This window comes from Pituophis catenifer, unplaced genomic scaffold, assembly GCF_029215685.1.
Source record: "Pituophis catenifer annectens isolate HBS135680 unplaced genomic scaffold, rPitCat1.0.hap2 SCAF_1, whole genome shotgun sequence".
In the NCBI taxonomy this organism is placed as follows: domain Eukaryota; kingdom Metazoa; phylum Chordata; class Lepidosauria; order Squamata; family Colubridae; genus Pituophis; species Pituophis catenifer.
In genome coordinates this window covers 265780637-265808214 of record NW_027256881.1, presented here as the reverse complement: position 1 = coordinate 265808214, position 27578 = coordinate 265780637, and the positions used below count along the sequence as shown (strand labels likewise).

General features: G+C 38.4%; 1 long non-coding RNA gene across 1 annotated transcript in view; it reads right to left on the bottom strand.

Annotated features, from left to right (window-relative positions):
- LOC139327670 (uncharacterized) overlaps positions 1–25330 on the bottom strand; it is a 120009-nt gene extending 94679 nt beyond the window's left edge. Inside the window, exon 1 of the long non-coding RNA XR_011601679.1 lies at positions 25239–25330. This is a non-coding gene — a long non-coding RNA (uncharacterized lncRNA). The remainder of the gene's footprint in view (positions 1–25238) is intronic.
- Positions 25331–27578: the final 2248 nt, after the last annotated feature.

The window sequence follows — 27578 nt, the reverse complement described above, 5'->3', positions numbered from 1 at the left end:
AGCAGTAACGCTACCTTTTTTGTATTTCATTAGCAATAGCACTTAGACTTATATACTACTTCACAGTGCTTTACAGCCCTCTCTAAGCGGTTTACAAAGTCAGCATATTGCCCCCAACAATTTGGGTCCTCATTTTACCCACCTCGGAAGGATGGAAGATTGAGTCAACCTTGATCCTGGTGAGAATTCAAATTGCCAAACTGCTGGCAGCCAGTGATCAGCAGAAGTAGACTGCAGTACTGCACTCTAACCATTGCGCCACCGCGGCTCTTATTAGTTGAAGATCTCTAATCTGCAAACCTGGATCTTTATTTTTATAGACAACAACATTACTGCCTGATTATTTATATATGGATCATAGAAATTTGCGGATTCAGTATGACCAAAAACAAATGCAAAATCTAACCAAGACCTGAAAGGAAGCCTGAACTAAGGAAAATGATAGAATTCACCGTAACTATTGGATGTCATATCTGTGTTATATTTCTGAAGGAAGAAAGTCCAACCACAGGTAACCTACATTCCTTAGGCATACACACCCAGAAATATATATTTGTATTTTCCACACATACCTCCTAACCAAAGCAACCAGTTTTTACTTGTTTAATTAATACTGAAGAGGAACTGTCACTCCTTTCAGACATGCCAAAGCCTAGGGTGGGTTCTCTCTGATTCATAAGGTTCATGGTTCAAAAAAGCCAGAAAGGGTTCAATGTCAGGAATGTCAGGGAAAGGCAGGCTTGGTAGGATTGGAGAGAGGAGAGGGACAGGGAGGTGAAGGGGAAGGGAAGGGAAGGGAAGGGAAGGGAAGGGAAGGGAAGGGAAGGGAAGGGAAGGGAAGGGAAGGGAAGGGAAGGGAAGGGAAGAGACAAAGATGAAGATGATGATGATGATGATGATGATGATGAAGATGATGATCCACACATCCAAGGAAAATCTGGTATCTTCACATCCTTTCAGACAAAAGTTCTTTTTACAAAACAACTGAGTTCCTTTTTTTCTCCTTCTGCTCTTAAAGTAGCATAGCTTCTCCCCCCATCCACTCTAGTCCATTTTTATTGTGATGTGAGACACATCTACTTGAGTCTGTTGTCACAGTCTCACAACAGTTTTCCTAGGTCTTCAGTCTAACCGGTATTTTGTAGGACTTAACTTATTTGGGTCTATGATGTGGCCGCTGACTGTTGATCATGGGTATTGTTAAAGCTAACGGTGCCGGATTTTCAAAATCCCCGTCTGCTGTGGTTGTGATAGATTTAATACAAATACAAGTACACGATCCATTAGACAAGTGATCTGTTTGGAAAAGGTAATGCCTAATGTGAGAGCTATATGTGTTTACTGCAGCAAACACATACTAAGTATACTAAGCAATGCTTAGCAGTAATGAACCTTTTAACAATGCACAAACGCAAGTAAAAGACTTTGTAGTCTCTATTCAGGAATAGTCACCAAGAGTTCATTTACCATTTGATGCTCTCTATTGTCAACTTTTTCTCTACAGAGAAAAGCCTGGAGCATTTCTATATTACACATTATTTTATGAAAACTTATACTTAGAAATTATAATTAGAAATAAATTAACAATCACTGTGTCCATTTGACTTGTGCCCTCCAATTAAACTAGTACTCTGAATCTTAGGGAAGATTCTTTTTCTTACCTCAACTTTCCAACCAAAATTCCCAGGGATTGGATGTTATTCTTTCCCTCCTACGTATACTCCGATCAACCTCTCCCATCCTCCCACATGCACACGTATGAGAAATTCTCTATTGCAAAAATAAAATCGAGACCCAATCACGGATCTGCTGAATAATATGCCAATTGGTCTGTCATCTGCACTGAAATGGCCTTGAGGAAATAAAAGAGGTTGGGGAAAGAAAGGATGCTAGCTGATCTAGACCAGACTGTCACAGACCAAAGATCTAACAGGAAAAAATTTTATGTTATGGAGAGCTGTGCCATGTCATTTCACTCTACAATTTTTTAAATGGAGTTTCTTTTTGGAAAGGAAGTAGCAGTCAGTATATGACCCATATTATATTGATAGAAAACGTCACAGGTAAAACTTACATCATTTCTAGTCAAATGTTTCCCCTTTCATCAACAATACTGTAGACAGTATTTCTGCATGTCTGCTGTTACATGCTTTTGGATGTTGATAATCTTGTACATAAAAAAACTATAATGTGTGATGCAACGTTCCATTTTAGTAAAGCAACTCACACTGAATCTTCTTTAACTTCTTAAACCATGGCTGTGGGGTGTCCAAGGAAGGACTTACAGTAGCACCTCTGGTCAAGACCATAATTTGTTCCATAACTTTGGTTGCAAACCGATTTGGTCATGACCAGAACCTAATTTTGGAAATTTGGCTCTTACAAAAAAAATGGCGCGGAAGGGAAAGTCAGACTCGGGGGGGGGGGGGGAATTATGAATTTTTTGGTTGGAACCCGATTTGGTCATGGTCAGAAGGGTTCTACTGTATTAGGATTAAAACTTCAATCAAAGATATGGTCCATTCTGTCTCCTGAATAGTCTAATAATATTTAAAAGGGGGAGATAGAGTGGGAGAATCCAACACGTTTTCTGCTCTGTGTACATTGTTTCTAAAGGCTCTGCAAAAAGCTTGAAACAATTTCCACTGCTAAATGTAAACAAGGCTTACAGATAGCTCTGTGATGTTGGTATGTAAAGACCAAACAAGATCCGTTTACACAAATAAAATGAATATTTAAATAAAAAGCAGCCACCATAAAAAAAAAGGGGGGGTGTTTCTCATTTTAATTTTTCTGGCTGTTTTGGTTAATGCAACATCGTGTATTTCTGCCAACAAAGGCAGTTTGTGATCAAACCGCTCCATGATTTGCCTTGGAGATTCTGCAGACAGGGTGGTCCTCCTTTAGGGATTGGATGAGGAGGGGGAAGTTCAGTTAACATTACACATCTTTCATATATGCAAGCTGGTAAATGGAGAGCTGTTCAGCTGTGCAGTTTGTCACCTAAAACTGAGCTGAAAGGATTTTATATACATGGAAAAAGACCTAGCCCTATACAGTTCCTTTTTGTTCTCTTCTTCTTCTTTTACAATAAACCAAATAATATTTTATAGATGAAACAAAGCTCCTAGCCTCACAGAGATGGTGAACAGCTGGCTGGAAGGAAAATGTTCCTTTTACGTAGCAAATTATGTTCATACAATACCAGAGTTTAAACACGTGGCGATATATCTTGCAGATCATCCGCAATAATTACTTCATGCAAAATAAAGTAGCCACATTTTACTAATTACAGATTATTTCATATGTTTGAGGGAAAAATCTCTTTCTTATTAACCATGATGATGGGATTAAGGGATACAAATGGCCAGATTGATCTAACAATAAACCTTCGTATTAGACCCCTTTTTTAGATTGGGGAAAAAAGCATGGATATTATTCCCTTATCATAAGAAATGAAAAATAGACAACAGCAGATCCTCAAAAAGGAAGAGCATGAATCTTGAGTTTAGGAAAAATGGAAAATTCCAAGAGTTTCCAATCTTCTTTAACAGGTATTATCCTCAAAATCACAGGTGCTTCAATTGGTTTTGTTTAGGAGGGAACAGGGCCTGTTTTCCTGGTAGAACACGGCTACATTTTAGCCCAGTTTTAGATCTGGAAATTGCTTTCAATAAGTGAGAATGGCTACCTGCTATTCTTTTATTCTCGGTTCCTTCTCTCAAGTATCTAGATATTATCACTCTCATAGGAGTTTCCTGATGCATATGATGGTTATGTGTCCCTATTGTTCAGCAGGTAACCTATTTACAGATGATCTAACCTAGTGTTTTTCAAACCCCTGCAATTTTAAAATGTGTGAACTTCAATGCCTCAATTTCCCAGGCCAGCATGCAAAGACCAAGCATTGGAAGTCCACACATCTTAAAACTGTTGAATTGAGAAATACTAGTCTAATACCAAATATCTTCTAATGGAAACTGCCTTCTGTTTGCAGAACTACCCATTTCAGTAGATAAAGAAACATATAAGTAGATGTACAAAAAGATAGAAACAATCCAAAGGGTTATTTTATTCCAGCATTCTCTTTCTACAGTTGACCCAGCAGATAGAACACCTAGAGTACGTTTATTTAATAATTGCAAACTCTTTAATATGGGAGATGTAATATTTTAACTCACTGTAATATTGAATTAGAACTAAATACATGTAAATGATTCTTGGGAAAGGAAAATGGGCATTTTTACTATATAGCTCTCAAATCTGTTCAGGAAAGAGGAAATGTGTACACCTAAATCCATAAGAGAATAAGCATTCCTAATTTTTAAAAGAAACACTTCTGCTCAATTTAACGTTATTATCTTGGTTATTATCTGAGAGTCCTTCAAGTAAATAACACCCTGTTTATTTTTTTCTTGTGCTGAAAGTTACAGAGTATTTGTCAATGGTTCATTAATGTATCTCTCTTTAGAGTTATAAATATATGGCTTTTATTGTATTTCCAAAAGTGATCATTTAATAGAAAGAAAGTGATATTTACAGCGATGTGATTTTTTAAAAAAAACACAAGGGGAATTGCAAAACCAAAGGAGCGGGAGGAGCAAATTTGACTATGGCTTCTTTGTTTGGATGTGAACCATCCCTCAAGTCCTCATCAGGATTATCTATTGTTGGAAAAAATATCCATCTGGTTCAGTTCCAAGCTGGGAGAAAGACACTGGAAAAATGGAGGCGGATTGGAAAGATGGTTTATTGATGAAGCAGAACCACATAGTGGTTTGTGGTTCTGGGCAGCTGACCACATGGAGTTGACTGTGGGGTGTTTTTATACTTTCTCTTGGGCTTTGCAATTGAGCTTCCTGTTCCTGTGCAAGACCATGTATTCTATTGGCTGTTATAGGGGTTATAGCTGGCTCTATAGGTTGTCTGAGCTAAGTTTGATCAAAGTTTGGAGGGTGATGCAATGTCCTTAGGTGATTGTACAATGTGGTGAGTTCTGCTGCTAGATGGTGTGAGTTAATCCTATAATGTCCTGAAGGGTCATGTCTTAATCCCTTCACCCTGGAGCTGAAGGTCTTTTGTTTTGTACATAGGCTGGCCCAATCTTTCTTAATGGACATAAAATATCTGCAGAGGGCAGGGAGCTGGGGCTCTGAGTTTCTGTCTCCCTTAAGATTTTTTTAATTTCTCTTTTAGAGGAAATATTTTATCCTGCCTTTTTAAAATATTCCTCAAAATATTTCATTCTTCTAGGAGAGAGGTGGGTGCTAACTGTTTATACGATCAAAGTTGGTCAAATTATTTGTGTGTGGATGTCCATAGGAGAGGTAAACAAAAACCAAGATGGCAGCCATAGCTCTGCAATTGAAGCCCCACTCTGTTTTTACTGATGCTGCACACATCACAGATAAAAAGGGGCAAAGCTTTGACTGCAGAGTTGGGTCACCAAATTAACCTTTCCTGACTCCCCTCCCATGTAAGTTCCTATACCCATGTTTCTCTTCCATTCTGCATGTAGAACTTTTTAAAAACAAATGAGAAATCCGTTCCTATGTATCCGTTCATGACATAATTTTCAGAACGTTTGATTCATAACATAGTTTTATGTTTGCTTAATTATGTTTGAATAACACATAATCGGATGGATTTATACATCACACAGAGCTATAAATTACGTTTGCAAACCATAATAACTAAGTTCATACACCACTATTAGTTCACACATCACCACCACCATCCCCGTTTATGACCTAAAGCAGTCAATTTGTATTCATTATTTCTGGCACTGTATCTTACCTGCATATTTTGAGTAAGTAGCATTAATTCAGTAGGTTCAATGCTATTTCAGTTTGTTTGCTCATATCAGAGGTGGGTTTCAGCAGGTTCTGACCAGTTCTGGAGAACCGGTTGTGGAAATTTTGAGTAGTTCGGAGAACTGGTAAATATTATCTCTGACTTGCCCTGCCCCCATCTATTCTCTGCCTCCTGAGTCCCAGCTGATTGGGAGGAAATGGGGATTTTGCAGTATCCTTGGAATGGAGATTTTGCAGTATTCTTCCCCTGCCACGCCCACCAAGCCACGCCCACCAAGCCAAGCCATGCCCACCAAGCCATGCCCACAGAACCGGTAGTAAAAAATTTTGAAATCCACCACTGCCTCATATCTATTTATTCCCCCTTCCCTGACAAATGATCTTCCATCAGCATTAACCAACAGAACAAGGCTAGGCTGACTCTACAGATGAATGTATCCAGCCTTATTTTCTTTTTTTGAGTGCCCAGGTCTAATTATGCATATCCATGCCTGAGTCTGACCACCTTGGGCATGTTGCTATTGATAAATTTGGTGATCTCATGAGCAAGCTGGATAGAAATCCCCAAATCGTGTCATTTTTCACAAGAATCGTCACTATTAAACTCTGCAGCAGAATGGAACCCAATTAAATAGAAAAGGAAATGTTTTTAATTTACATGCCAGCTGTTCTTTTTTAGAGCTCAGGCTCTAAAATAATAGCGCCAGTATAGTCCGCACCTCATAGCTTTGAGAAATTACTCAAATACCTCCTTTCAAACTATCAGGTGATTTAGAAACCTGACATTTTGGAAGCTGCAACTTTCCTTAAAAGGTAAAGCAAAAGAATTCCTAATGATAATGTTTGGAAAGCACACATTTTAAAATAATTATTTTTTATTTTTTCATTACACCTAGAATTAATAACTATTATTCCGAATAAATATTGCAGATGCAGGAGGCCAATTATGACAAGGTGTGCTCTTACTGTATATCACATTTGTTGCTTTGAAATACAAACATATTTCAATGTAACCATGCCTAACATATATAAATACTGAAGGAAAATGCTGAACACCAACTCTTTGGAGCTTTATGTATCCATAACATGGTAGGCCAACACTAAGAGAAAATCCAAGGATCTTCATTATTTTTTAAAATAGGTTTCATCTGGGTTTTACAAGTTTAGATGTAAATTAATTGCCTTATTTCCAGTGGTGGGTTGCAACCAGTGTAACAACCAGTTTGCTTTGCGCATGCGCTTTGCACGCGTGCCAAACTTGCACTCCGTGCAAGCGCATTGCATTTCAGAACAGCTGAGACATGGCAATCCGCTCTGCCGTGCCTATCAGCTGAGCTAAAAACGAACGAATATAGGTAGGTATAATGCAGGGGCGGGTGGGAGGGCCCAGCTGATGGTTGGATTATTTCCTTTCCAGCTTTCTTCAGGGACAGCCATTCAGAAATGGGAAACTTCCTTCTTTTAAGACTGGCAGGACTCTAATAAGTAATGAATGACTTAACACCACTATTACACTTCCTAGAATGTCCAGAGTCCTGCTTTAAATGGCTCCCCCTAGTGGGTGATAATATATCATTTATCATTTAATGGAGTCGGCATGGTTCTCCATTCATAAAAAACTGAGTCAAGGATCAGGGCAAATTTTAATACTAGATCAGAAACTATCTCAATATGCCAAATGCTGATGCTTTCATCATCCTTACTTTCCAATGATATTTAATAAATATCTCCATAGAGAATTTAAGTATAGTACATCCAGATCAGGCCAAGGCCTATCATAATTCAGGGTTTAGTTTCTTGCTATGAATTTTCAAGCTGGGAAAAGTTGAGCGGTTTTTTTTTTTTTTTGTCTTTGCTTGTTTTTATCTGTATTAAGTTTATTTTAAGACAATGCAACAGTTTCATGTTTTCTTGCCTCCAAATGGTGGAAATCTGCTGCTGATTTTCAGCAGCTGCAATCCGGAAACTTGGCAAAGTGACTGTAGGAAATCTGGGGAGGAGTCAGAAAAAAGGAGTTGTTGAGGCTGATTAATGCTGGCAAAATCCAAAGTATTTTCAATGGTCATTTCCTGGTGGCAACATCTGCAGGACTCAGGATTTTATAGAACATTAAGAAGATATCATTTAGAATCATAGAAGGGACCTTGGAGGACTTCTAGTCCAACCCCTGCCCAAGGCAGGATTTCCTATACTTTCCCAGACAAATGAATGTCCAAACTTTTCTTGAAAGCGTCCAGTTATGAAGCACCCACAACACCAGGAGACAAGCTATTGGTTAATTGTTAATTGTTGGTTAATTGTTCTGTCAGGAAATTTCTTAGTCCCAGGCTGGATCTCTCTTTAATGAGCTTCCACCCATTGCTTCTTGTCGTGCCCTGTGGTGCTTTGGGGAATAGGCCAACCCTGCCCCTCAAGTACTGGAAGACAGCTATCATATCAATATGTCAAATATATATCAAATATATCTAGATCTCAATACAGATATTTAAATCAGATGAATCAATATTGATTCATATACCATTTCAGAGATTGGGCAACCATTTGTCTGAAATGGCATAAGTTTCCTGACCTCCAAGGTCTCTTCTGTTATTCTGTTAATACACACACACACACACACACACACACACACACACACACACACACACACACTAATAAATGTGATTAAAAGTAAGCTTCATGGAATAAATATACAAACACATACACATAGATTAATTTACAGTCTCAGGCAGAAATGGGGATGATGTGATGAAAGCTTTTAAAAAAAACATACTTAAATCAAGGGCTTGGGAAGTGGTCATTCCATGAGGTCAATTTCATATGAGGCTCTGTGACAGCTGGAGAAAATTAACCAAAATATCTGCATTCCAGAGACTTTAAAAAAAAAAAAAAAGCAAAGGGAAGGGAAGGGGGAATCAGGGTCTCAAATGTCTTACGGAAACAACTTGAATGGTTGGGACAGAAGAAGGATTTTCAAGTATACTAAGCCAGTAGCTCTGGTTTCAGGCCAAATCCAGACAATTTTACAGCCCCTTCACCCAAAGCAGCTGAGTGCTAAATACTATGTCTCGTTCAAATGTATGTATGTATGTATGTATGTATGTATGTATGTATGTATGTATGTAGATATATTTAATTTTCTTATATCTACAACAATGTTGAAGTTTTTTCATACAATTTATGGAAATGTCATCCAAAAACAAGTCCTATGGGCACTATTGGTTTTATACTTCGAACATGTTTCCCTTAATAATCAAAGCCCCCAAGAAAAGCATTAGCAGATGTTGTGTCTTTTCTATTGTGTGTATCAGGAGCAGATTCCACAACATGAATAGAATAGAATAGAATAGAATAGAATAGAATAGAATAGAATAGAATAGAATAGAATTCTTTATTGCCCAAGTGTGATTGGACACACAAGGAATTTGTCTTGGTGCATATGCTCTCAGTGTACATAAAAGAAAAGATACGTTCAACAAGAATCATAGAACTGGAAAGATCATCTAGTTCAACATATTCAGCCCAAGATAATTGGCTAACAATATAAGATTATAGGTGTGATTAATCAATCCCTAAGAATAACCTACCACACCTGTGGTTGCTAAGATACAGACTGTAATATAGCTATATCAGCTATAATTTGCATTTTTACAATATTATATGAATGTTTTTTGTAAAATTTAATTTGGGGTCAACAAAAATGTGCCTGTAATAGGGGTAATGTTAAAATCATTACAGATCCTGACAGCTTCTATTCATTAAGCTACAGGGGCTACAGGCTCCAATTAATTTTTGCAAGAAATCCCTGAATATTTCACTGTGTTTCTTCCTTTTTGCATTTGGTCCTTGACATGCTTTGTGGAACTTGGCTGCTGCATCCTCCTGTAACATTTTTTTATCTTTAAATCATTATCATCATCATTTTAGTCATTGTCTGTCCACTGCAGGATGAAGGACTATTCTGCATGTTTCCAACAAAACGGTCCTGAGCTTTCTTTTGCCAATTGGGCCCACAATACTTGCTGATGTCATTGATCCATCTTGTTTTAGGTCTTTTTCTTGGATGCTTTTTATCAAATGGAATCCATTCTATGACTTTTATCTTTAAATGTGCTGATACAATTTTTGTACATTGGGACAGCATCATTCATTTCCTTTTTAAGCCTACTGTCAGTGGTCTCCATCACATCAAGTATAATGGGCAAACAATTGATGGACCTCTGATTGAGAGGCATACTGTAAATAACACTTGCTGCATCCCAGTTGGGTGGAAGAGTGTGATTGTACTTATTATTTATTATTATTTAGTGCATGTTGAGAACATGACAGAAGAGAAGTAAACACATGCACACAATCAGTGATGGGATTCAGCCAGTTCGCACCACTTCAGAAGAACCGGTTGTTAACTTTCTGAGCAATTTGGCAAACTGGTTGTTTATTTATTTATTTATTTAAATTTCTATACCGCCCTTCTCCAGAATAGGACTCAGGGCGGTGAACAGCCAGAGTAAAAAACAATACATACAAAATTTAAAAACAATTTAAAATAATTAAATATTATTGGCCGTAAATTAAAATAACCCAATTTAAAATCAATTTAAAATTAACTCAGGCCAGCCCCGCTAGTTGAAATAAATGGGTTTTCAGGGCCCGACGAAAAATCCGGAGGTCTGTTATTGTACGTATCTCTGGGGGGAGGTTGTTCCAGAGGGTGGGCGCCGCCACAGAGAAGGCTCTCCCCCTGGGGGTCATCAGCCGACATTGTCTGGCGGACGGCACCCTGAGGAGGCCCACTCTGTGCGAGCGTACTGGCCAGTGGGAGGCTATTGGTGGCAGAAGGTGGTCTCGTAAGTTGGTTTCTTCTTGTTGGAAGAAATCATTAGGGCAGAGAACTGGTTGTTAAATTACTTGAATCCCACCACTGCACACAACCCGCATAATTTTGTACAAAACATCTATGGGGGTATGGCAGTGACCTCATTATTGGATTTCCAAATCAGCTATCCAGGAGACCGTTTCTGGCATTGCTTCATGCAAATCTTCTAGGGAACCAGAGAATGTATGTCATGGGCAATCTTGCACAATATGCTTAATAGCTTGCATATCAATTATAACCATAATTGCAACAAGGAGAATCTTTTCATCCCCACTGATACTGAGCAGAGACACTTCTTTCAGTATCACACTTAATTCTGTTCAATTTTGATCAGACAGAGTGAGGCAGGTCAAAATCAGGTGGTTTGGTAGAGGGATCTCCCTTTGGTAGAGGCCACAAGAAGTTATCTTGGACCGTTCCTCTCTCCAGGCATTTCTTGGGTTCAATTGACTAGATGTTAAATGAATAGCTGTTTTCCATGCTGACCTAAGGGATTTCAATCTGATTGGTGTGTGTGTGTGTGTGTGTGTGTGTGTGTGTGTGTGTGTGTGTTTGTTTGTTTTATATTTATATTTATAAAGATGGCCAAAAAAAATTCCTAACAACTATTAGTTTAATATACATATTGTGGCTAAAATATATGTCAGGTTACTCCACAGAATTGAGAAAGTTGGGTGATAGAGTTGGGTGATAGAAAACTGTGTTCTAGCAGAAGGGCAATGTAGCTGAAGACATGGTTATTCTATTATCATTAGTTTTGTTCTGAATCAACTAATTCTTAAATATATTAACAACGGGAAACAATTGTTCCCTGCTTTTTTAGACCTTGGTGCAGCACCTAATACAGCATAAGAATTTTATGGAGGAAACTGACCAGTCTCAAAATGTAGCCCAAATTACTTGCATTGATCAAAGCTTCTATACAAACACATGTCTGAGAGTGTAGTTTGGCACCAAAAGAGCTATGACAACTAGGATTAATATAAATAAAGGCAGGGGTGCATATTTCCACCGATATTAATCAGTCTATATATCAAAGATATACCAGGGCTGATGAAAGATCTTGAAGTGTATATGCTAAAGGTAGTTAACATATATTTTAAAACTTTGCTTTATGCTGATGACATGATTTTGTTAACATATTCTCAAGTTCAACTGTGTTGCTTGTTAAGTAGACTTGGCTTCTATTGTCATGGTAATCATCTGATTAACAAGCTTAAGTCAAAGGTTCTAGTTTTTAGAAAAAGACATAACAAACACAGATAGTTTTCAGATGGTGAGCCAATAGAGCAAGCTATCACCTTTCCATACTTGGGGGTACTGTTTTCTGAATCTGGGCAAGGCTCCCTCAAGAGTGATGGCGCATATGAATTGGCTGTTCATGAATCAATGCCATCTGGAACCTCAGCTCCAATTATCAAGCTATAGCTACATTGAATTTCTTATAGGGGGCTGAAATATGGAGCTTAGCACATTTATTTACTTATCAAATTTATATACTGTAGCTATCCATCTCACTGAAGGCAATTCTGGGCTGTGGCCTGTTGTGCACTGGGCCACACAAGTGGCAAGTGTGCAAATGCATAAAGCTGCATTTGTGCAAGTGGTGCACACACAAACCCCCTCCCCCCCACCACTTCCACCATCACGGGTCTGCAGAGCCAGAAAGGTTGGGAACCTCTGGTCTAGATTATTGACAATTCTTATTGTACTCCTATGTACTATGTATCACTTTTAGAACACAATCCTGTCAATTGGGAAGTATATTGGGTATGGGTAAAAGAACTCTAGAGGTTGCATTTAGAGCTGAGCTGGGAATAGGCCTACTTTGTACTTATTCAAAATTAGGGCATATAATTATTGGAAGAAAATTACTTCTGTGGAAATTAATAAATTCCCAAGGTTGTACTTGATAGTACATGCTAAACTTCAACTAAGTTTCCTCTTGCAACTTGCAAATTAGGAGTAGTGGGCATCCTGTCTTTTGTTTAGCAAAATCTGGATAACAAGTTAAGAAAATGATTACCCAGAGATCTGAGTCAGAAAGGTTGGCCCCCAACCTTTTGGGCACCAGAGACCACTTCCATGGAGAGAGGTTTTTCCATGGATCGGAGAGGCAGTGATTTCGTATGCTGCCTGCATTCCACTGATCGGGCTTAATTTATTTGTGTATCCTGGTTTCTGGCATGACACAGACCGGGCTGGTCCACAGACCAGGGGTTAGGGACCCCTGCTCTAAGAGGTATAACTACTCTCAGTAAGAGTGGCATTTTGATATGGATGAGCCATTACAAATGTACTTTTTAGATTAATATATTAACTACTCAAATGCCTATGTATCTTAAGAGGGTACAAAATGTGAACAACTAGATACAATAGTAAAATATGAAATGATTAATCAAATCCAGGGGTGAAATGCTCCCAGATCGGACCGGATCGCCCGATCTTGGCTGGTGGTTCGGCAATCCAGTAGCGACAGCGGAACATAGCTCCGCCCAGCTGGCCAGGTGTCATGTTCTGTCCCCCCACCTCACATAGGCAGACACACGAGCAAAAGACGTCTACCAGTAATTTATTTTTACAAGCTGACCTGAATCCTTTGGCAGATAAAAGTTCTGGCAGCTACTTTCCGAATGCCTGCCAAGTTTCTTATCACCTCTAGAAACAAGAGTCAGCGTATTTGTAGTCCATTGCTGGGGCAACCAAGAGTTCACAAAGCACAAAAGAGTAGTCAGAAGTCATTCACAAAATCCAAGCCTTAATTCCAAAAGATATCCCATCTGAAGCTCACGATATGCAGTTTTTGTCTGTCACAGAGCCTGCAGAGCAACCCCACACACTTTTATCCCCTGTGGGGCATGTCTCAGTGACTCAGCAATCTCTGGCCCTTCCACACCTCTTCCTTTGCTGCGCACGCCTCTCCCTCCGATGCTGCCTGGGATCAATCCAAGATTGATCTTCATCACTCTCTATTAGTGGGTGCTCCGACATGCCTTCCTCCTGGCCTTCAGCTGGAACCTGAGGCGTTGCCAGAAAGGAGGGTCCTGAAGAGAGAGGCCTTGTCAGTTCCTCCCCATCACTTTCAGAGTCATCTTCCTCTGTGAGGACAGGCTCGGGAGCCGGAGTCACAACATGTCATTACTTCCTAGCTGTAACCAGGAAGTAATGTGTTTTTACCTTCTGCACATGCGCAGAAGGTCTGCACGCACTTGTGACATGCACACACACATGTGCAAAGCAAATGTGCCTGCACGGTGCGTGCGCTTCTGAACCGGTAAGGAAAGTAAGTAGATTTCACCCCTGATCAAATCCCCTATCATGAACATAGATGTATTTGTAGTGTACCAGAAATTGAGGATATAATACTTATTTGTTTATCTTATTTGTAAGCTGACTAGAGTTGCTTCAATAGTGAGATGGGTGAGATACATATTTAATTAATAAATTAAAATATTATTTGAGTTCCAATTGCATAGGATAGAAAGACATTATTATCTTGACCATATATAAAATGAAGGACTTACTGGGACCTTACTGACATTTGTTTTTTCTCCAAGTTACAGCTTTCTTTTTATTACTAACAGTAGTATCCATGGAGTTAGAAATTTTAGATGTTTCTGTCAAGAACCTTTTTCTGAAACTTATTTTATTTTTCAAAATTCGGTAGACTAGCTCATGTCTCTATGCATCATTTAACCCTCTGCTGAATCTGTTATGCCCATACATCTTTTTAAGTACAGTTGCATATGTCAGAATGGATTCTACCTTTTTCTGGTTTTGTTTATGGAACCTGAAACTTTCTGCAGTCAGAATGGTACTGAATATCCCTATGTTATTTTTATTAGTTCTGCAAAGCTAAATTATGAATATTTTTGTGGGGCAGTTAAGCTTCTTAATGAGTTATACATTTTGCTCCCCATAACATTCCATAAATGAGAAGACTTTTTCAGCAGCTACCTCAGATGCCTCAGAAAATACAGATAATCCTCAACCTACAACCACAATTGAGCCCAAAAATTCTCTTGATGAGTGAGACATTTGTTAAGTGAGTTTTGCCCCATTTTACAACTTTTCTTGCCACCGTTGTTAGGTGAATCCCTGCAGTTGTTAAGATAGTAACACAGTTGTTAAGTGACTCAGACTTCTCCATTGACTTTGCTTGTCAGAAGGTCGCAAAAGGTGATCGCAAGATCCTGGGACATTGCAACTGTCATAAATATGAGTCGGTTGCCAAGCGTCTGAATTTTGATCGTGTAACTGTAGGGAAGCTGCAATGGTTGTAAGTGTGAGAAATGGTCATAAGCAGGGGTGAAATGATCCTGGTTCAGACCGGATCAGGCGATCTGGTAGCGATTGTGGCAGGTGGTTCGGAGAACCGGTAGCGATAGTGGCGTGAAGCTCCGCCCACCCACCTGGGTATCATTAGTTCCTGGTTTTAACCAGGAAGTAATGTGTTTTTTACCCTTTGTGCATACACAGAAGGTTTTGCGCATGCACAGGGGGTCTGTGCACGCATGTGACATGGTGCGTGCACTTCCAAACCAGTAAGGAAGGTAAGTAGAATTCACCCCTGGTGATAAGCCACTTTTTTTAGTGCCATTGTAACTTTTAACAGTGACTAAATGAACTGTTCTAAGTCAAGGAGTAACTGTAGTTACTGTAGTTACTGTAGTACTGATAACTGTAGTTATCTCTCTGTATATATTGTCCCATTCATTTGTGGAGCTACAATCATTTGCTGGGCTCTTTTTTCCCCTCTTTTGCCATGACAACAAATTTAGCAGTATTTTTCTGCCTTTTTCTACTGCTTTTGGTAGTAAAATCAGCTTCACTGAAATGAAGACATAAGTATAACCACTTTGCAACAGGAAAAGGCCTTTGTCTCTTTAAAATCAATATCTAGCACATTTTTTTCTAGGCATTCCAAAACCTGGAATGATCAAAACAGCACATATCCAGCATAGCTTCTGCAGAGTTCTTGAAAGCCTAAAAGCCACCTCCCTCTTCTGCAATGCTTTCCACCTTGCTTTCATGCGGATTTCAGAAGGGGAGATGGAATCCTCTAGTGAACTATTGCTAGGAGTTAATCATTGCTAAAAGCTTTGTGAACCAAAAATCTGTTTGTCGTACCTGCAGAGCAGAAAAGACAAAAATCTCCGACACAATAAACTTATAAATAAAAGCAAGGACTGTTGCTTTCTGTTCTCACTGGAATCATCTCTTTGGGATAGAGTTTATTCCATTCTGAATAGTAAACTTCTTTTAGCATACTTCTGCACTTCCTGTTTTGCTTTACAAATGGGCCTAAAAGCAGACATGCCAAAATAACTTGAGAAGGCATGTTCTCATGAGAATTTTTAGCTCAATTTTTATTATTCATAACAAGTCAAGGAGATCAGATTAGCCCTGACAAGCTGAAGAATATCAGGTTGACCAGCAAACACACTGGTCCCGTTGAGAGTCCTAATCATGAAAGGACATGGTCCATACCTCTATGCCATAACCCTTTTGATGTAAGAGGTCCTAAATTCAATCCTCATTATCCTCCAATTCAAAGTCGAAAGATGAGACCCTGGAGGACTTCTGCCAGTCATGATATGTTGGGCAGGACAGACAAGATGCCATAATTTATATTAATACCGCTTTCTCTGTGGAAAAAGCTTGTTTCAGAATTAAGAATGGGTGATAATCATGTTGATTGTAATGTTGACATTCTCCAATATATTTTAAATTCTCTAACAAAGAAAGTAGGGTGTAAGAAGTTCTACATTTGAGATCTGCAAGTTTAAAAATGTATGCAGTCAACTACAGGAAGAGTTAACATATTCCTGATGTCAATATTATTATACTAAATTTCAAAACAATGCAAAGAAATAGAACTGCATCCATGAAATAGTATTAAGTTTCCAAGCAGAAGTTGCAGTCCTTGTTCACTAATATCTACTTGGGAATACTTCAATGCTGAAGAAGTTTTCTTTGATATTGTAAAAAAAATATGAGTTAGAAATCCTAGTAGATTTTCTATAAATAGCCTAGAGATTTCTCAGTAGTATAGTGAACATTATTTTCCTTATTCACTGCTTTTTATAACATAACACAACGGCTGATATATTGTGGCATCATAATTACAAGAAATCATCTGAAAGCTCTTGCACAAGAATTCATAAAACCACACAAATGCGTTTTCTCTCTGCTTATGTTCTTTGGATTAAATCCATAGTTATTTTTGCTACAATCAGAAAATCCTTAGCAAGTTCCAAGTTACATTCATAGAACACTTCAAATATTCCTTTAAGTCATGGCATGTGATCCACTGGATATTTATATCAGTTGTTTCTTCACCATTTCTCAGAACCAGTTCCCAAAATGACTTATTCTGGAGAAGGTTCTGATTGTGTAGTAATAATTTTCCTTTATAGAAATTAAGAATCCAGTTGCATTGAGAGCATATCGCAATTCTATATACAATCCTATAAATATTCAGCAAGATAAACTTTTACGTAAGTATGCAGCCAAGGACTGCTTTATCTAGCAATAATGGGTTGAATGTCAAAGTGCGTCTCCTCTTTGGCATAACAGCTTCCGCAAGCAAATCAGATTCCTTCCTCCTTATGCTTTTCTGTTCACCCACATAACATTTGCTTTGAAGAGTTGGAAGATCCTCCAAAGCAGATTGGGAGGAATATGAGCACATGAGAAAATATCATGCTGGTGGAAGTTCTTACTGTGCCATTTTCTATAGAACTATGTTGAATTAAGTTATGCAGAGGTCAGTGAGAAGCATGCAGCCCTTGACTCCACGAGTGTAAAATAAAAGATAAGAATCAACAGAACCAAGGATTTGATTCTTATTTCATGTGAGATATGATCCAACTGTCTAATATGGGTAAACTTCAACTTATGACTGAAAGTTCCGGAGGACCTATTTAGGGGGTACTTATGGTCCAGAGTTCTGATAGTCGGACAGCTCTCACAGTCATGTGACCAACTTCAGGTCCTTGGCATTTCTTACCTGCAATTTTTTTCCCACTAGAAACTGTAATTTGGTACACAACTTTTCCCTTCCTCTAGAATGCACATTTTTGCTAGGTATTTCTCATAATGTTTGTATTTTCACCATATTTTCAGAACCACATTCTGGAAACAATCAGGTTTGGCTTTTTCAAATTCAGCTATATATTATGAAGGACTGAAACTATCCTATTTTTTTAGTGTAAAAATTGTCATGTGACACATTTGCCATCCATCTTTAGAGATCTCTAGGTGTGGATTCCATACATGAAAGCTATCAGAAAAAAGTTCTCTGCCATTCACTCTTTATTACAGGTACTCCTCGACTTACAATAGTTCACTTAGTGACCATTTGAAGTTATAACAGCAGTGAAAAAGTGACTTATGACTATTTTTCACATTTACGACTGTTGCTGCGTCCCCATGATTATGTGATCAAAATTAACACGCTTGGCAACTGATGCATATTAATGATGGTTGCCATATCCTGGGGTCATATGATCACCTTTTGTGACCTTCTAACAAGCAAAGTAACTGGGGAAACCAGATTCACTTAACAACCATGTTACTATCTTAACAACTGCAGTAATTTGCTTAACTGTGGCAAGAGAGGTCATAAAATGAGACAAAACTCACTTAACAACCGCCTAATTTAGCAACAGAAATTTTGGGCTCAGTTGTGGTCAAAAGATAAAGACTACCTGCATTTGGTTTATAGAATTTATAGTTCCACTCACAATTATAATAATAACTGAGTGAAAATAGGACAAAGAGTGAAATATGATTATCATGTCCAGACTTTTAAGTAGCAAGGTAAAGGGAAAAAAGCATTTTATAATGTTTTCTACTATATTGGTACTGTAGAGTGGCAGTTGGTTTTTTGTTTGTTTTTGTCTTTTGGGTTGTTTTGTTGTTGTTGTTATTTTTGGTATTTCATCATTAAATAAAAAATAGCAGAGTTGCAATTATTCTATTGGCAGGTTCCTCTAAGCTTAGTGACCTCTGTCTCCCTCATGGGGTTGGTGTCCTTTGGCTATAATTCATACTGAGAGAATAACTTCACTACATACAGTACATGACAAGAATGTCCAACGTATATTTCTGTCCAGATTGCTTGCTGAATTATAACTTTTTAATGAATCAAGAGAGATTATTTCACAGGAGAGCATGTTAAATACTTGAACTGGAAGGGATGGTAAAGGAGTAAACAAAGAAGAATATGTTGGTTTCAGGACCTCAGGAATTTAGGACTGATAAAAGGAAGTGTTTCTTTACACTATGTGTATTAAACTACATAATTCACTTCCACCTGATATGGTGATAGCCTCCAATTTAGATAGTTTTCAAAGGAGGACAGGGCAAATGTTTGGGGGATTGGGTTGTCAATAGCTATAAGTCTTGATTGCTGTAAACTATCTCCAGAGTCAAAGGCAGCCTGTCCTAAATACCAGTTGCTAGGGAGCAATAGTCGAAAAAGCCCTCATATCCTACTTTCCCAGTTTCCCAGATGCCTCTATTGGCCACAGCATAATACAGAAGGCTGGGCCAGATGGGTTTTGGCCTGACCCTTCAGGTTTTATGTTCTTAAATTCCACGGATCTATCTCAGCCGGAGAAGAAGGCAAAAGTTCAGCATCAGGAAAAACAATAAAGCAAAGAATTTGTGACACACACAGCAAATTAAACCAAATCACTTGATAAGCAGCTTTTTCCATAGATTGAGAAAGAAGATATTTCAACCTTTCTCAGTTGAAAGCCTATCTGAAGATGATAGACTTTGCAGTCCATCATCGTGGAGGGGATCAGATTGGCTGCCACGATATAAAAAAAAAATCCCGCATCAACCAAAAATTTACTATTGTCATGTTTTTTGTTTGCTCTGCTTTCTTAGTATGAAAGAATCCTACTTGTTACAGAAAGTCTACAGACCATGTTCCACAACTGTAACTGGACGGCAGGAGAAATCTGTTTTTTAAAATCCATCTTTGTTTGCCTGTTACCGATGTGTTCAGGATGAACGTTTTTTAAAAAAAGTTTAAACCAACAGATTCTACTCAGCAATTGGCAATTTTTCTCTACAGTGAGAAATTTCACTATGTACTCTTTTGGCTATGCCTCCTGGACAAGGGAAGATCTATTATAATTACTCAAAGCAGTTAGCTGGGTTTGGATTAAACACTTCTTGTAAAGGTGGAATTATTCTGTAAAGAGACAGAAAACAATATTTCTGCAACTGCTATATTCTGAGTAGCATCCAACCCTTCCATATTTTATCGGGATTTCTTTGCTTTTTTTAATTTTTAATTTTTTTACACTTGAGTTTCATTTGCCTCTCTTTTTTTTCCCCCCTATAAAAATCAGCATCATAAGACGACCTTTTTTCAAAGGGCAGCTTTTTCACTCCATCTCTCCTCTAAAGATAGTGACATTAGTTTTGTAAATTAATAAACAGGCGGGCATCTGAGGACTGCATGAAGCTTCCATCACCCTTCATTGTGCTTTCTCTTCTGACCCCACTTTCCAGTGCAGGGCCCTCATCTTGACAACAATGCCCTGAAAGCCTGTGTGGCACTTTGGGATCACACTTGAAAAGGTCTTTGGCTGAGGCTGGCTTTCAAGCTGGGGGGACAATTGGCAAGAGGCCTGTGGCTATTCATGCAGAACCGGCAGTGAAAAATGCCTGAAGTCAGTTTCAGGGGTGGGCAATGCCCCCCAAAAAGAAAGCCCACATAACACGAATGGCTGCTGCTAGGCGACTCAACCCAAAGGCATGTCACTAGCAGGCCTCCATGCGCCAACATCAATGGGCTCATCCTTTCCCTATTAGGGGCCTAAACTGATGGAGAAACATGAGAAGGGACTAAGAGCAGGAAAAGGAAATAATGCAAGGGTACACTGTGGTCAAGGGAGATATTGTTGCATCGGACAAACTGGTAGGCTGAAATAAAGTCACTGGCATCTGGGACTTTCTTTTTCTGTGCATGACTGAAGCCTATCGTAGAAGAAGAAGAAGAGGAAGAGGAAGAGGAAGAGGAAGAGGAAGAGGAAGAAGAAGACGAACAGAGTAAGAAAGATATTCAGCAAATTTCTGTGTGCATCTCTGGTAAGCACTAGCAGGGTGGGATGTTACTATATCTAACACATATTACAGTGGCTTGTGACTGAATTCATTTATTCTAAACCAGTGTGATACAAACTTGGAGAAACAAAGTTGTTGTTGTTGTTGCTGTTATTTCTTTAGTTGTTGTTGCTTCCTTGACCCTCCTTGGCCCCACAGGTAGATGCCACATTCTGTTGCATTCCAAGTGAAATATTTAAGGCCTGGCAGGGCTGCCAAATTATTTTGTTGCTCCCTTAACCTGGCAAATATTTTTTGCACATGCCACAGAAAATCTCACAAGCATCTTTTCCCATCCTTAGCTCTAAAAATAAAGTTTATCAGAACAGTAAATAATTATTTTGCTACCATTTTGGCGTTCAAAATTTGCTGTTTAAGACAACTGCCTCATTTTTACCTACTGGTAGCTCTGCTCCTGAAAATTAGCATGTCTGTTCTTGGTCATTTTTATACAGTACAAAAATGTACAAAATTAGGTTAATTGGTAGGCATCAAGGCAGCCTTTGATTATGGAACTCCCTCTTAATTTTTCCTCATTCTGTTTCTCCAAGGGGAAAGGAGTCATTTTTGTTCAGCAAACCAAATTGTCATATCCAAGCAATTGTTAGCTGGTTATACATTTTCATTTGGAGCATTTCTGGATTGTTCCATTTTATCCCTTGTCATGACACCGAGTTTTTAATACCTTATTTGTATAAGTCCTCGATGGCTTTATGAATAAAAAGTGACTGATCTATATTTTGTCAGTTAATTGATTCATTCATCTATGTAAATAGTAGCATATAATCTGGACTGGGCAGATGGTTCAAGGAATGCTGTGGGGGGGGGGGAGTGTGTGGATTCCTTCTCACACAAGAAATTAGACCACAATAAGAACTGAGCACCACTGCCCTATATCCAAGGTGAAAAGAAACAGCCTCAGCTCTGATTGTGATGACGTCCATTGAATAAGATTTCTGCCTTCTCTGCTTGAGAAAAAAATGGGACAAGCAGCAGGAACAGTGTCAGGCATCGATCTGGCAGGAAAATTTTGCTGATTTTTTGAATCTCTAGAATTGGCCTTTGCCTTGATATGAATAGAATTATGTCGTTCAGGCCTTAGTTTTATCAGGGTGGGTTAGCATCATTTATACTGAAAAATGTATTTGACAAATACTATCAGTGAGTATCCTGTTTCCCCTAAAATAAGACATCCACTGATAATAAGCCCTCCCTGAAAATATTTAAATGCATGCTCAGCCGGTCCCTGCCATTTCCTCTGGTTTCCTCCATGCACCCCAAAATAATAAGACCTCCCCGAAAATAAGGCCAAGCGCTTATTTTGGGGTTCAAAAAAATATAAGACAGGGTCTTATTTTCGGGGAAGCACGGTAGCGTGTCACAAGAGTCATCAGTTGGTAAATTGTTATCCATCCTCAGCATCTTTCTCTTATGCAAAAAATGAGTTCGGGTGCAAAGATGGCTAGTTATGGACACATAAGGAAACCTTTTTTTCTTAATGAGGCAGGTTGCCTTAGTTGCAGTGGATCAAAGGGGATTAAAATATCACCAGAAGAATAGTGAAGTCTAACACATCTGGAAGGCATCCGTTTGGGAAAAATCTGACCTAACAGAAGTCACCAAAATAACAGTACAACATTAACGTTTCCTTCAGAAGAAAATTCATTACACTGACACTTTCTACAGAACAGGAAGGCAGGATGTTCCTTGTACTTATAGGAAGCAGAAGTGCTTCAAGTGACAGAAATATATTCAAAATCAATAGTTAATGAACACTATAACCATCCCTCATATATTTACCAGCTATTGTAGAGTTTAGTACATGGTTCCATACGGTGGAGGGATTCAACTAATTTAACAACCAGTTCTCTGCCCTAATGATTTCTTCTAACAACCAGTTCACCAAACTGCTCAGAAATTTAACAACCGGTTCTCCCGAAGTGGTGCTAACTGGCTGAATCCCACCACTGGTTCCATAGCTTAAACAACCCAACACCCAGATCATAATGCCCACACATATTAAAACATCTACTTTGGTATGATCGTTGTTTTCAACAGAGATATTCTTTGGTTTAGGATGAACCAACTCTTTCTAAATTACTTTAAAGGCCTTTAAAGTAATTTCACAAAGTGATTTGTTTTCAGTAGGATTGTTTATTATATGCAGGGTTGAAAGCTATGAAAATTTATCCAACGCTTCCTCCCAAACTGTCTGCTCCTTAATCTCTAAAACAGTCAAGAGACAAGCATTATTTCACTTCTCCCGTGCACTAGGTTCTTACAAAGCTTTGCTTAAATATACAAAAGCATGATTATAAGGGTGTTTACCACCTCAGTTATGCCTGTGGTAGTGTGTGAGTTTGTATGAGAGACATAAGATGGGCTTATGATCAAAGAGCAATTTGCTAGCCACAGAGGAAGCATTTTACATATCACGAGCAGCTGAAATGAATGAAAATCAGGTGAATCAGAAATCATTTTATACAAGAAAGCCTCTTCGTTATATTTTTAGGTGTCTGTTTAAGTTTTGTGGTGCTTTTTTTAAAAAAATGCAAACCATATTGTTTGTTGAAACTGTTATCTCTGAATCCATATAAATCAAATTAAAAAAAAAATCCAACAAGCTTAATTTAGAAGACACAAGTTGTGCAGCACAGTCTGAAACCTTTGTCTCTAGCTTTTCCTGGATTTTTCCAGAATCTTCCAGCTGAAATATCCTTTGGCTGTTGGTAGAACTGGCTTGCCTTTGTAATATTGTGTCTCCTAATTCAATGTATCTTTCTATATGGACTCACCTTGAAATAGAGACCAAGTAGTAGAGGCAGTTTTGCTCAGAATAAATACAATCATTAGGAAGCCATAAATTATTCTCTGTAGAAAGGTAAGCGTTCTAGTCAGTACTGGTTTCTATCCCACTCCCCTATATATTACACAGGGATTAATATGAAGGTTTCATAACTGCATGATAGTTCTCACTTTATTTTGGTTTTTTGGCCTGTCTTAACCTTCATGCAATTTTGTAAGACCTTGTCACTCCTATCTTTAGAATCTGGAGACATTTTTTTTTTTAAAAAAAGAAAAGTTACATTTTCTCCCTTTCGCCTTAATTTTTACAAATGTTAAGTTTGCTTCTTTATCCTGCCCCCTCCCTTTTAGGTTAATTGAAACTGCAGCTCCATAGGATAAACAGATTTACAGTTTCTCCATAGGATAAACAGATCATTATATAGACCACAGATTATTATCGAAACAGTTTATTACGTAACATGGCCATTTACTTTTAAAAGAGCCGAGGTGGCGCAGTGGTTAGAGTGCAGTACTGCAGCTACTTCAGCTGACTGGCAGATCAGCGGATCAAATCTCACCGGCTCAAGGTTGACTCAGCCTTCCCTCCTTCCGAAGTGGGTAAAATGAGGACCCAGATTGTTGTATGCTATTTAGTATACTGTCTTTGGTGTAAGCCGCCCAGAGTCCTCGGAGAGTGGGTGGCATAGAAATATGAATAATAAATAAATAAATAATAAATACTATCCTATGATGGATTGGAAACATCTAATACAAGTAATACTTCTAGTAGCCCCCCCCCAAAAGAAAAGATAGAGAATGGGAAGGAAAGTTGTGATCAAATATTTTAAGAACCTATTTATCCAGATAAATATAACATTGTTACACAGGAATAAGTGTCACTCAGAGAAAGTCTTCTCAGTAAGCGTGCATTAGGATGATACTGTCACATTACACTAAAGTATTCACAGATATTGTGTACAAAAATAGCCACCCCAGTTTAAAATTCATTCAAGTCAAATATTCCAGAAGTAGGAATCAGGAACTGTACTCCTTCCTCCTTGCATATGCAGCCCTGACCAAATGACTTCCTTTCTTGCACAACAAAAATTTCATAAAGCAAGGGGGAGATTAAGCGATTAGGTATAATATAGATCTAATAAACATCTAGGAACAGTATAGGTTCCTAACTTATTTTAAAAAGTACAGGAAGATTCAACTGTTATTAAATATGTATATCTGAGTCTTATTCTCCAGTAATAATCATTTTGATCCTGCAAAGAGATCATGACTAGCTTAAAGAATCTACTCTTGTAGTTTATTCATCTCAGTGAATGACTTGGTGGCAAACAGAATTAAAATAGAATAAAACCAATAGCAAACATTATAAAGATTAAAATATAGACAGCAACCCAAGTCACTCACACAGCCAAGAAGTAGGCCCTGCACACACCTGGGCTCTAAGGCCTGGGCACAGGATAAGTTGCATTATTGTGGAAATAAATGGAAATTCCCACTTGATTAGCTTAAAATAAAAAGTCTACAATGCCAAGTCTCATATAACTTGCTGTTTCTGGGCATTACAAACACTTTAAAAAAAAAAAGCAGCACATTGCAGTGGATGTCATTTATTCCCTTACCTTACCATCCACCAGTTATCCTGTTCCCTAGAATTGAAGCAAGATCAGGACATTATAAGAGAAATGAAAATGTACACCACAAGATACGAAACCATTAGTCAGCACTTGTGTTCTGTTTAAAAATCCACAAGCAGGGACCAATTCTCATTTGGAAAACAAATATTGACACGGCCGTTGCACTCCAGTTCCCACATTTCAGAAGGCTTGCCTGAAATCTAAAGGGAAACTGTGTAATAGTTTGTGTTGTTCTGGCTAGGGATGGGGAAGAAGAAATGCCCACAAAAGCACTATTCAGCCTCATGTGTGGAGGCTTCCTCACTGCACACTGTGCTGCCTGTGTGGACATCAGGGGGTGAGTTAAGCCGGTGTGCATGGCAGTGAGAAGCAACTTAAAACAGCTTCACTCCTGGCTCGGGCATTTATTCAGGCTTTGAATGTTACGACTGAACTGTGCCAAAGTGTAATGATGGTCACATGGTAGAGAAAGTGACAAGCTGGATCCGATTTTTCATTCATTAGTTCATCCCCTCACTTATTCACTCAATTTGTGATGCCAAATTGGCTTTGCAGACGTTGACTCCAGTATTGGAACAACCTACTCTGAAGATATTCCTTGGCTGGAAAAAGCTCCACATTGGTGCCTCCAAATGAAAGATGGAGACGGTCTGATTTCTTCCATCCAGATGTTTCCTCAGAAGCTCCAGCAGAAGGTTCTTCGGCATACATAAACAAAAGTCCCTAGAAATGCCTTGTTAGGAAATGATAATTACCTAACTTGTTGGGTTGGCAATATATAAACCAGCATTATAGCTTTAAGACTGTATTGCTGTATTGCATCATACTGTGTCCTGATTGGCTTGCTCTGTAGCCAATGTCCTTAAGAGGGAGCTTGAAACATGGTTTGTTTCTCTTTGATGACTCTTTGATGACCATTATTGCTTTGTGCTGATCGTTACTGCTATTTGGTGTGTTTGCTACTGTTTGCAACTGTTTATTGTGTATGACTACGACAACTGGTAAGAAGACTTTGTTATTGGAATATCCCTGGACTATTGTTTTACTATCTACTACTTTATCTGTGTATGACCTGGACTGTTTATTGGACTGTGCCTTATTACTATTTCCTAAAAGTAAACATAACTCAGTGTATCTCTGTGTTGGCTGTGATTATTCGCAACTGCTCTCAGTTGCTTTCATGTGCACACCCTTGCTACTCTAAGGTTGCTCTGCGAATTCCTCAACATGCCTTGACATTACTCAACTGTGATAAGCCTCTAGACAATCTCGTCTGTTTCTCAACAAATTATTCCTTTTAGGTATGTCATAGTGCTACACAGGTAGTCCTCGACTTACAACAGTTCATTTAGTTTGAAGTCACAACGGCACTGAAAAAAGTGACTTGTGACCACTTTTCACACTTATGACCATTGCAGCATCCCCATGGTCAGGTAATTTATATTCAGATGCTTGACAACTGACTCACATTTGTGAAGGTTGCAGTGTTGTAGGGTGATGTGATTCCCTTTTGCGACCTTCTGACAAGCAAAGTCAATCAGGAAGCCAGATTCATTTAACAAATGTGTTACTAACTTAACAACTGCAATGATTCACTTAACAATGGATAACACTTAATAACGGTGTTATATTAACGGATTAACGGATAACACTTAACACTTAATAACGGATAACACTTAACACTTAATAACGGGCCTGGTAGCTCAGCAGACTAAAAGCATTGTGATTAACACCAGCTGTCTGCAATTACTGTAAGTTCGAATCTCACCAGGCTCAAGGTTGACTCAGCCTTCCATCCTTTCTAAGGTAGGTTAAATGAGGACCCAGTTTGTGGGTGCAATAAATTGAGTTTGTATAATATACAAAAGTATGAAGGCTATTGCTTAACGCATTGTAAGCCGCCCTGAGTCTCCGGAGAAGGGTGGCATATAAATCAAATAAAAAAAAAAAAACTGTGGCAAGAAAGGTCATAAAATGGGGCAAAACTCACTTTTAATAACTGTGTCATTTAGCAAAAGAAATTTTGGGATCAGTTATGGTCGTAAATCAAGGACTACTGAATAGAACATGGTGAATATGATTTTTTTGTCTGTTACAGAAATAATTGACATGAGGACCAGCTAAGGACTAGCTAAGAACTAACTTATTTTATTTAGCTAGAAACATCATTTGTTCTCCAAAACACCCAGGAAAAGATGTATAATTTTACTGATTAACAAATATTACTCGAGTCACAAGCATATTTTCCTGCAGTCTGCTTTGTTATAAGAACTAAGTCCAGTGATTTTGTAAGACTTCTCACATCTAATTACAAGTAGTGTAGGT